Raw genomic sequence first — 12,142 nt, forward strand, 5'->3', positions numbered from 1 at the left:
TTTTAGACCTCTTTGAATAGAATATAGACCTATTAGCGATACCATATGATAGCTATTTGTCATCCTCAAGGTGATGAAATTAGTGATTTAACTGCCATACAGACAAAAAAGTCTGAAGGATAATTAATATTGGTTCCAGCTTGATTAATTTCCGCGTAAATAGATGTGGTCAGACTGATTTCCTTGCAGGACAAGCTAATCTCATTTTTAAGACCTAGCACCTCGTTTTTTAGACCTAATAACTGAAATGTGCGACCTTTTTTGGCCTTATAGGTTGGATTGCTGGATTTTAGACTTTAAGGCTTTTTAAGACCAGCGCGGGAACCCTGTAATAATGGTATGGTAGAGTGTGTGAGGCTCACTGGAGCATTGGTCAGAATGGATCTACTGCCTTAATACATCGACCCACACAATGGTGTAGTGGTAACACCCTCTGGTGGCTTTAAGCAGTAATAATAATAACTTTTATTTGTATAGTGCTTTTCCTGCAAACGTTGCATCTCAAAGTGCTTTAATCATTATATAACCATCCTTTAATCATTTAGTCATTTAAAGGCAATATTAAAAGGATGGGTTTTTAGTCTTGACTTATTTGCTGAGGTTGCATCCCTAATTCCACAATTTGGGTGCATAAATGAGAATGCAGCCTCATCAAATCTCTTCTTTTGTACATGTGGTACACAGAGAAAACCAGCGTCAGAAGACCTGAGAGCTCTATTGGGCTGATATGCTAGCAGTAGGAGTACTTCCTATTCAGTGTCAATGAATCAGTCTGGTAAGGTGGATGATTAAATCCAACTGTGAAATGAGAAAAGACAAGGAATACAATAGATTGACTGCCACAGAAACACATTTAGTTAATCATTCAGGTGGGCTTCTGGGTCTTCTTTGAGGTCTTCTTGAAGGGGTTGACGGCTGATGCCATCCTCCTGAAGATGGCTGCTAGGGACAGGAGGGAGGGGTGGGGGAGAGGGAGAGAGAGAGAGACATTAACTTAACACAGAATTCTTGGTTTTTCAAGGATTACATTTTGTCTCATAGTATATTGATGCTTGTAGTAATATTGAGGATTAGCTGATTCATGCAGTATCAACCCTACAGCAGAAGGATCTTACAATCAGTAGACTTACAGAAGCAGCCATGAACCTTGGGCTCCTCTTCTTCCTCTGGGGCAAGGCTGTCCTTCTTCTTACTCTTCTTGGAGCTCTGTGAAAGTATTACAAAACAAAGTAACATGTTTACGTGATAGGCCTACGGTATCTATAATTAATGGAATTGGTAAGACACCCTAACTCCTGTGTATGAGAGGAGATTGTGTATATAGATGACAGATAACATTGAACGGTCTTAATGTTTACAGAGACTATAAAATGTCAAACTCGGACAGGAATGTATAAAGTATAGTAACATCTGGTTTACCTTGAAGCCGGCCTTGAGCTGGCTGAACTTAGGGAGGAACGTGAGGAACCTGGACCTCTTCTTTCCTTTGGGCTCAGCCTCAGCCTCAGATCCGGTCGGCAACACACACCTGCTAACAGACCCTGATTCTACTGGGCCACTCGCCTTCACGCTGCTCTGGCGCCCATCGGTACCAAAGAGGGTGGGGGAGGGGGGACATGTAGCAGGCAGACAGTGTGTCTCCTCCAGAGAGACTGTGACCTGCTGGACCAAGGCCTTTGTGAACAGGTTCACAGTCTGTTCGTAGACCTGTGACCTGCTCTCTGAGACCATGGGGCTTCTGCGGCAGGAGGAGACACTGGAGGAGGAGGCTTTCTGATCCAAGCCCCAGGACATGGGAGGGACGAGGAGAGTAGCCAACAACCGCTTCACCAACTCCTCAGCAAAAGCGTGGATCACCACAGAGGAAGAGAGTCCTCTTGTTACTCTCCCTCTTTGGGTGTGTTTTAGGAGAGCAGAGTCTGAGGGACTTTTGCCAGTTCCCGCATGGTCCACAGAGATCTTTCCGTGTTCTATCATCAGGCTGTTCAGTCGGTCGACCAGGTCACGGGACAGAGCCTGGACCTTCCCTTCGGAAAGGAGCTCCTCCAGTCTATTCAGAGGGGCAGTGAGGTCAGATGATGGGGAAGAGGCCTGTTGCAGCTCTGCAGGATTGAACATGGCGTCCACAAAGGCAGCCATGGTGTCCCTAGCACCAGCCGATGATGATTCTAGCACCGAATCATTCTGACGATCATCATTGCTCATGTCAATTGTTGACCTACGCACAGTAGGGCAACTTATGACCGTTTGGACCTCAGATGCAGAGGGCGTCCCAGAGAGTGTGACAGACATATCTTCCAATGTCTTCTCCGACCTCAATGTTTCAGAGTACGACGTGTATATAGGGGAGGTGGTCGTCTCTAAGTTCTCCAGCATAGTTCCCACTAAACTGAATAACCCAGAGAGCTCACCTGTCCTGTTCAACTGGTCTGATTTTGATATTTCCTCTTGGACCACACCCAGGATTTGGCTGATGCTTTTCTTTGCCAGCACTACTTGGGGTTTGGTCTGGGGCTGCTTACTCGAAGACAGGAAATTCCTCAGCTTCTGCCGCAGACTGTTGTACAGCCTTTGTGCAGTGGACCAAATGTCTGCCTCGGACACGCTAACCCCACTCTCAGAGGCCTCCGGGTCTATAACGCTGCCAGGCAGAAGACCAGAATCTGCAGGCCCAACAGCGCTAGGAGACTGGCCTCTCTGGAAAAGGCCTTTCAGACCGTCCACAACGGTGCCAGAAATATCCGCTGCCGCAGAGTCCGTATTGGCAGAGGACGTGGTGGAAGAACCTTCGGAGTGGCTGACCCCACTGGTGACGGACTCAGAGGACTTAATGAGGACATTCCTCATAGCGCGAGTTCCCCTCCTCTTAAACTCAATGGTGGAAAGATCTCTAATGACATCATTCGGAGCGAGATTCAAACGCTCCGATGACGTCGACTCGGTGGAGGAGATGTCATCTAGCCTGCCAAGAATACCCTCGACAAACTGTGAGATCTGCAGGGATTCATCTGATCGTGTCATTGGAGTAGAGGACGACACCTCCTCTTTTGACATGTCAGTCCTGGCCAACACCACAAGCCTGCGGACCACCTCTTTAGTCTGGGTGTCCAGGAACACCTGACTGACCAGAGAGGACCCTCTAAGTGGCTCGCTACGCCCCCTATGGAGCACAGCTCCCGATGACCCTTGACCTCTCATGACCTCTGACCCCACCCCTGATAGAGTAGGCAGGCTCATGCTAGCCTGAGGGGACTTTGAGCATTAACTTCCAACGACGCCAGAGGCTCTTCTTCCTGAAGTGGGACCTGATCCTGAGCCATAACCCCCAAACGCTCATAAAACCCTCGAACCTTAGCCTGTAGTCTCTTAAAGAGACTGATAGCTACAGGTAAAGATTTTATCTTAGGCCAAGCTGACTGGCAAACCACCTTTAAGTCAGAGGCGAACGTTTCGACGATTGCTGACGCCTCACGTTCCACAACCAGGGGGCTCAGGCTGGTCTCTACCGATGATGGCCAGGTCATGCTGGCTCACCACATCCTCACAGGCTCCAGAATCACGGGGGGTCATTCTGGCCTCTTCTGAGGAATGTGAGCCATCTCGGTCGTTGCTTTGGGACAGCAACTGTATATTCAGTGCCACCTCCCTGAGCATTTCCGCCGCGTCCTGTCCCCCTCCCAGTGTCTCCCTGCAGCCCTCCATGGTTTCAACAAGGGCGGCCATTACCTCACCTGTCAATGGAGCAAGAATCCCTTCATCTACCTTCATGAGGGAACCTGTCCGGTGACCCCGAACGCCTGGAGAGTTCCAGAGATCACGCGCACCATCTGCTCGGTGGCCGGCACGGCGTTCTTGCTCTCGGTCATCACTGGGGACGACCTTCCAGAGGTGGTGTATGCCATGACCACCGAGAAGGCAGAGTTCAGCTGGCTGAGCGTTTCCCCCACCAGAGCTCTGGTCAGTTCAGGTGAGGAAGACGTGTCGTCACCCAGGGCCTGGATAATGGTGTCCGCCGTCACCCCAAAGAAGACCTTCAGGGGGTCACTCACAGGCGCTCTCTGCAGGGACGTCTTGGAGCTACAAACATAAACACAAACATGAACACTACAGTCTGATGTCTGGAACATTATGCCACACAATTAATTTTAATTCACAGTCTCTGCTGTATGCCTGTAGAAGGTGTGGCTATGAAAGACCGAAAGCTCGCAATAAAACATTCATCTTTGCACAGTTTTGAGTGTGCGGATGCTGTTTCTATTCATTCCATTTGATACTCTTCAGCTCCAGCACCTCAGCTAAGTCTGATTACGGATGAGCGGAGGTATCTCCACTATTTAGCTTAAGTTCACCATTTTTTTTTACATTTGTAAACAATGTCTCTTATTCTGGATGTAATGATAATGGTAACTTCTATTTCCCTTCAGTTTTTAAACCTCCTGAGCCTAATGAGGCCTGTTAATGAGGGTCTTTTTATGCTGTAGTTGATGAACCTCTAAAAACAAAAAAATAAACATCTATCATCGACCCCCTAAAGAGTAGTTGTGACTCTTCCTCAGTGGAAGTGTAAATGAGCCTCACCTCGGGGGAGAGACCAGAGCGGCTCCAGACTCCTGGCCCTGGGGGCTGGTACTGGAGGAGCTCTCTGGGTTGGACCCGGGCAGGGACGCAGGAAGGGGGGTGCTGAGGGTGCTGCAGCACCCCCTAGCGGCAGGCAGAAGGAGCTCCTCCTGCCTGAATTAAAAAAATAAAAAAAATATTCAAACAATAATTTAAAACAATATAATAACTATTGTTGCTTTTGGGAATAAAAATAAATGTGTTTTTTGTAATAAATGTAAAAATATGTTTGTTAGTTTTAATGTTAGTGATCACTTGGTCATATCTTGCTAGGGAATCTCTGAGTTCTTTAGCAAAAATGCTAAATCAGCCAGAACAATTGAAGTGGAGTTGGAAGAAGATGCTGAGCACACTCCCATTAATGCTCTACTGTCGGACGTTGTTGAGAAAGAGCAACAGACGGCCAGAAACGTATTAGAACTGATATTCAGATCCATCCGATTCTTCGGCAGCGAAGGGCTTCCGTTAAGAGGCAATAACAATCGACATGGAGTGCTGTCTGTAATAATGGTCAACATCATGTTTGTGGACATTGTGGGACACTGTGAGCTGAGTGGAAATTACTGTAAATCCCAACACATTGTTGGTAAAATATTTAACGTTACGTCTTTGTAGTGTGTGGGTGCGTGCATGCTTAACTATTATTGCCCGTGCATTGGGGCCCGTCGTTATGCCACTGTGTGCGTGTGAGCGAACGAGCAATCAGCGAGAGGTAGGGAGGGAGGGAGGGAGAGAAATCGTTATAATTTTTTCCCTGGCAATTTTTTTCCCTGTAGCGTATATAGACAGCACCTCAGCACCCCCAGTCAAAATACCTTCCCGCGTGCCTGGACCCGGGGGATGAAGACTGCTCCTCCTCCTCCTCTCTGTCGCTTTGCTCCAGGATCATCACCAGGGCCGGCAGGAAGACCTTGAAGGCCGTCTCAGTGATGACCTTCACCACCCTGCGGGACAGCTGGCTCAGCTGCATCCTGGTCGTCTGTGGTTCCACCAGAAGAACACAACATCATCATTGCATGTGTTAGTGAAGTTGTGATGTGTGGTATATTATATTATATTATATATGTACAAAAGAAGAGATTTGGCGAGGCTGCATTCTCATTTTATGCATCCAAATTGTGGAATGCACTGCCAGTTTACATTAGGGATGCAACCTCAGTAAATATGTTCAAGTCAAGACTAAAAACCCATCTTTTTAATATTGCCTTTAAATGACTAAACAATTAAATTATGATTATATAACGATTGGAGCACTTTGAGATGCAACGTTTGCAGGAAAAGCGCTATACAAATAAAAAGTTATTATTATTACAATTATAAAATCTGCGTAGTTAGCTCCTTTCTGAAGGTTTTATACCATTTGGGTGGAAACCCATCGCTGCCTGGTGATTTACCGGTCTTTAGTTTACTGATTGCAGCATCCAACTCCTCAACTGTAAATGGGTAATGGTCTCATTCTGAGTCTCACCAATAGATGGCCCCTCTGAGCAATAGACGTCTTTTCAACCTCACGTCTACGCTTGGCCATCATATAAACCAGCTATATTACGGCTATATTTTCTACTTATCTTAAATGCATGAAAACCGTTATTAAACCCCTCTAAACTGTCAGAATATGTCCCAGACGTCATGTAGTATGAGATTCATATAGTCTAGCATAGTTATCCTAGCAGAAGTGGTGGTTTAAATTGCGTCTATACGTCGCTGTCCTTTAACCCAGATAAATGCGGTCTGTGTCTAAACCTGTTTTAGTCTAGCAGCACGTTGAGTTTAAATTAATACCCTAAACGCCTGTAGATTGTCAAAATATGTACCAGACCGTCATTTAGTCTGAGATTCCATGTAGTCTAGCATAGTTATTCATGCAGAAGAGGTGGTTTAAATTGCGTCTATACATCGGTGTCCTTTAACCCAGATAAATGCGGTCTGTGTCTAAACCTGTTTTAGTCTAGCAGCACGTTGAGTTTAAATTAATACCCTAAACGCCTGTAGATTGTCAAAATATGTACCAGACCGTCATTTAGTCTGAGATTCCATGTAGTCTAGCATAGTTATTCATGCAGAAGAGGTGGTTTAAATTGCGTCTATACATCGCTGTCCTTTAACCCAGCTAAATGCGGTCTGTGTCTAAACATATTTTCTACTCATCTTAAATGCATTAAAACCGTTATTAAACCCCTCTAAACTGTCAGAATACGTCCCAGACTAGTTGATACATCCACACACGCACGTTTGACAGCTGACCCCACAAAACTTCTCTCTCGTGCAAACAATATGTGTGCTGGGCTGGCGCTGGCAAAAAAGTATCAAAACTCGAAAGGTTCGATACAATTGGATACAACTCGTCTGGGACGTATTCTGACAGTTTAGAGGGATTTAATAACGGTTTTAATGCATTTAAGATAAGTAGAAAATATTCATGATTCATGATTATTATATTTGGTTATCATTTCCACCTTAAGAGCTAAGCTGTGCGTAATATCACCTGCCACCTTAAGTGCGCAGTGCATTCTGGACCGCATTGATTCAGATCAGAGAATAAGTTGCAAGCTTCCATCAAGTTTCTCGTGTAACAACTGAACTCCAACCAGTTAGCATCGTTGTGCAGCATTACAGTGTCAATTTTGTAAGGCGATCAACTTCTCCAGTATCGATTTAATTGAGTCGTCACTTTACAAGCGAGTTCGTTTAATCTCAACGAGACGTCCTTGATATCACTTCTTAAGATGATATGATCCAATCAAATATCAGGCACCACTACTGAACTGTTCATTAAGATAATATTTATTCAAGCACATCAGCAAGCAATATCATTTCCTTGGAAAAGTGGTCTCTCACCAGAGGGAGTTCTCTCCAAACATCAAATAATCCCATTTCCTGCATTGAAACATTAATAAACTTGGTCAGGTGATTCTTTTTTTAAGACTTTTTAGAGGTTACCTTCAGTCTCTAAGGCAATAATGTCAAACAGAGTTAAAAAAATAATAATAAAACCTTTGGTACTCTCTGGGGGGGCATATACATTGATCAATGTCACCATTTTGTTTTCTAGCTTTCCTTTAACTAGTACATACCTTCCCTCTGGCTAGTGTAGGAACTGTAATATGCAACATCCGCCCAGAGGAGAATGCTGGTGGTAGCTGAGGTCCGGTAGCAAGAGGAGGCAGAGTGATGCGCAAAGGAGGTGTCACAGGCCAACCTGGGCCAGTGGACAAGAAAACCTTGAGCATCGAAAACTCACCAGGAGGGATATTTGGGATATGGAAGGAGACTTAGCTTCGTCATCAGAGCCACCTATGATGTACTTCCTACTCCCAAGAACCTAAATCAGTGGTTTGGAGATGATCCATTATGTCCTCTCTGCCAATCTCCAGTGACACTAAGCTCCTCACTGGCTGCACAACAAGTCTGTCCCAAGGCCACTATACCTGAAGGCACAAACAGGTCCTCCGGCAACTGGCGATTATCCTAGAAGGAAGGAGAACTACCACCAACACCATCCCGACACCAACATCCGGCTTGTCAAACACCATCGCCTTTGTACCAGCAGGACACTTCCCAAAGAATCCATCTGATAAAAAAGGAATCAGATCGTCTGGACAAAGCCCGGGACTGGAGAATGCGAGTTGATCTAGACCAGAAGCTCTGCTTTTCTACCTGAGATCCTTACAACCAATCTCAGACCAGACCTGATTGTGTGTTCAACCTCGCAGAAGCACCTGTACATTGTGGAGCTGACTGTGCCATGGGAGGCTACAGTGGATGAAGCTTTCGAGCGCAAAAGGTACTCGGACATAGCGGCTGAGGCAGTACAACAGGGATGGAGAACACAGGGGCTCCCAGTAGAGGTCGGATGCAGAGGCTTTGTAGCCACATCAACCACCAGACTGCTGAGACAGGAGTCTGAGGACAGGCCCTCCGGCAAGCCATCAGGTCGCTGTCAGAGGCTGCTGAGCGAAGCAGCAACTGGCTGTGGTTGAAAGGAAAGGACCCCAACTGGACTGCAAGATGACCATCATACAACACCGATGAGCCTTCTGTAGGAGTTTTCATCATCGAAACACCAATGCCAGATGGTACCCACCTGCTGACCTCAATGAAGCAATTACCCCTACCGCCACTCAAGATCTCAGTGAATTGCCGTTTATCATAAGGGATTGTAAAATCAAGTCCTATGAGCTCAACATTAGGGAAACCTGGGTGGGTCCAGAGACAAATAAAAGGCTAATATAAAAGTATTGTTCATGTGGGCTCCCCTCTTGTCCATCACTGTACAGTAGATACACCAACACAATTCAGAAGGAATCACCTCTGTCCAAACAAGTAGAAAAGACGTGCGTAGACTAATCGGTTAAGGTACTTTGGGGACATCAGGATCTCCTGTGGAGACAATGCATCGTGTTTGATTTATACTACTATGTTCATAAAATAGAATTGCTTATACAATGACAATGACAAATAAATATAAGTGCTGGTGACTCACATCAAGGTGTCATCTCTAAGAACTTCTCACCTCGTCAATCTGTAACACAAATTTCAGGTCAGAGGTGTGGACACTTCTCTAGTGAATGAATGAATGGTCTTTATTGTCATTGATATAGTACAGGTACCAAACAACAACATTTGGGAGGGGGGGCTCCCCTGGTGCTAGGAAAAAAAACTAAAAACAAGAAGGGAAAAGAGCTGGTTTACATAAATAAAGGCTATGTACACTATCCACTATACTATACAAATAAAACACTGTGCTGTACTCTATGCTATGCTATACCTATTCTAACATTTCCTATTCTCTGAACCTTATGTACCCTAGGGTTGTCCCAGTTGTCCCAGCGCTTCCAGCTGTTGGTGCGCAAGAGCATAGTTTTTCCATAGACTCTCAGTGTACTGTACTGTACTTGTACTGTAAGAAGTAGGCTAGTGAAATAATTTAAATCCACAGTATTATTCTACAGCAAATCTACAAATCAATGAATTAATCATTATTTTTGATTCCACACAACATTACCCTTCATTACAAAAGCATTTACTTTTTCTATTATCTCTTATATCTCTAACAAAGAGATCAATGTCTGAAATTCTGTTGTCTTATTCGTCATTGTCAGATTCTGAGTTCCCGTTATGTATTGTCCAATATGAAGGAGTTCATGAATTGCCCACTGTCTGCCTGCTCCTGAAATTCTGTTGATAGCATTAGCGAGAGCTTCAGCATCCATTTTGTAAACTTGTCAACAAACAGGTCCACACGCACATGGCTATTTAAATACAACTGGGGTGGGTGTGGCTACACACAGTGCCACACTAATACCCCCCACCCGACTTTGCTAACTAAATGTACATATTTATTGAATGTAAAACTATTGGTTATGATATCGAGTGGGTTCTTCATCGCTTCATTTGTCGTCCTATGCCAGAAAACATATTTTCACAACAAGACGTGTTTGGCTCGATTGCGAGGTTTCACAATTCCCGACATGAGGGCCTTTTAATGAAACGGTGTCACATATAAAATAAACAGTGTGTCAGCAAAGCCCAGAGGATCATCAAGATCCCAGCCACCCCAACCACTGTCTGTTTGAACCGATGCCGTCCAAAAGACGTTGCCTCTTCCGGAGCCTCAAGGCCAAAACTCAGAGGCTAACCAACAGCTACTTACCCCAGGTGATCAGGCTCATGAACAAGCCCACTGTAGACAATTGACTATCATCCACAAGCACATCCCATACATACGGTCTAAACTTAAGCTCACAGTAATTTTACTACTGTCACTTATGTCCTTTACTATTGACACTTTTATTGAGTTATGCCTAGTGCCTTATTGTCTACAAATTGCAAAATACTGCTAATTGTAAATAATCCTATTTGTCACTTATGCCCTGTACTATTGTCACTGTTTTATGATCTTGTATTATGCCTATTGCCTTATTGTCTCGTGCTGCAATGTCAGGAATCGAAGCCTAAGAATCTTACACGTGTAATATGACGTAACAATAAACTTGAAACTTGAAACTTGAAACTTATCTCTGAATGTGAGATAAGGGGAACCCGTACAATGTCACCAAGCCTTGCAGCTGGGTCCATAGCACAGTGGTTAGGACACTGGTCTTGTAAACCTAATGCATGAGTAGGCTAATGCGCGAGGGAGGAATGTTCAACCACTCATATCTTTGATTTACAATGTTCATGTGCGTCGGTCGGCTGCCTCATCCACCGTGATGATCTGGGACCGATGATCCTATCTTGAGTCATGGAGGAATTCCCTCCCCACTGAAGCAATTGACTCAATGATATGTGACACATTCTAATGCTTTGGTCTTCATATCGGCAACCAATCAAAATGTTCGGACTTTATTTTTGAAACAGGGAACTACGTTTCAACGTTGTTGAGAATCACAACACAAACTCACTAGTCAAGCCAAAATACTGCAACGCAATCGATTTGGTGAGTAATCCCCACTGCTACCTAGTTAACTATAATACTACTTTACATTGTAAGCAGGCTCACAAAACAAGCTGTGTTAGTTAACTAGCAATGTGTCATTGATTTTCAATAAAGCGGAAATGTATTAAAAAATTTCTAAAGAAAAGTTTGATCATTACATCGGATCCCGAGATGAGGACTAAAGCATTACAAAGTGTCACATATGTTTGGGCCCTGAGTAAGAGAGGCAGCTGTAGTTTAGAAGTTTCCAGAACACTTTGAATGGAAGAGAGAGAGAAAGATATCTACCATACAATAAATGTGAAGAAGCTCAATTTCATTTATTTTGAATTTTCAGCCTGATACATTTATTATGCAGTTGTGATGCATATCAGTGAAGCATATCTGGAAAACAGGTGTGGAGAGGTTGGGGATAGTTTTACCTTAGTGGCTTCTGGATTACTGACACATATCATAACAATGTGTAGACCATTGATCCGGTATTCATAGCTTTCATGTGACGTCACAGCATAGTGGAAACGCCCACCTGACGGGCAAAAGGCACTTTTTGCGGGCAAAACCCACGGGCAAAACCCACTTTTTGCGGGTTAATAACTTTGATTTCCCGTGGGTTAGGAAAATAATTCCAACGTGTCCGGATAGAGTAGAAGACAGGGAATCCAACACTATTTGAATGGAGTCGATCCTCCACTCCTATCACCGTGGACACAGCAAGGAGCGAATTCCCGGATATAAATATTCCCTCGCCTCGCTGACAGCGGGAGTTGGGAGTTTCGTCCAGCAGCCGGTGAACGCCCGGTTGATCGAGTTTCATATTAAAAGTATATCTTCTCGGGGTGTCAGCGCGGTGGTTAAGGGCTCAAAATGACCGTATACTGATGGTGAATTTAGCAATAATAGTCTTATGTTTGTACCACCTCCATAACCGGTGTTATTCACGGGAAAAGCCGGTCAAGGAGGCACCCTTTGCAGGTCAATAACTTTGATTCTCCGGGGGTTAGGAACATAATTCCAACGTGTTCGGATAGAGTAGAAGACAGGGAATCCAACACTATTTGAATGGAGTCGATCCTCCACTCCTATCAC

This window comes from Nansenia antarctica (assembly GCF_963989245.1).
Source record: "Nansenia antarctica genome assembly, chromosome: 1".
Lineage (NCBI taxonomy): Eukaryota > Metazoa > Chordata > Actinopteri > Argentiniformes > Microstomatidae > Nansenia > Nansenia antarctica.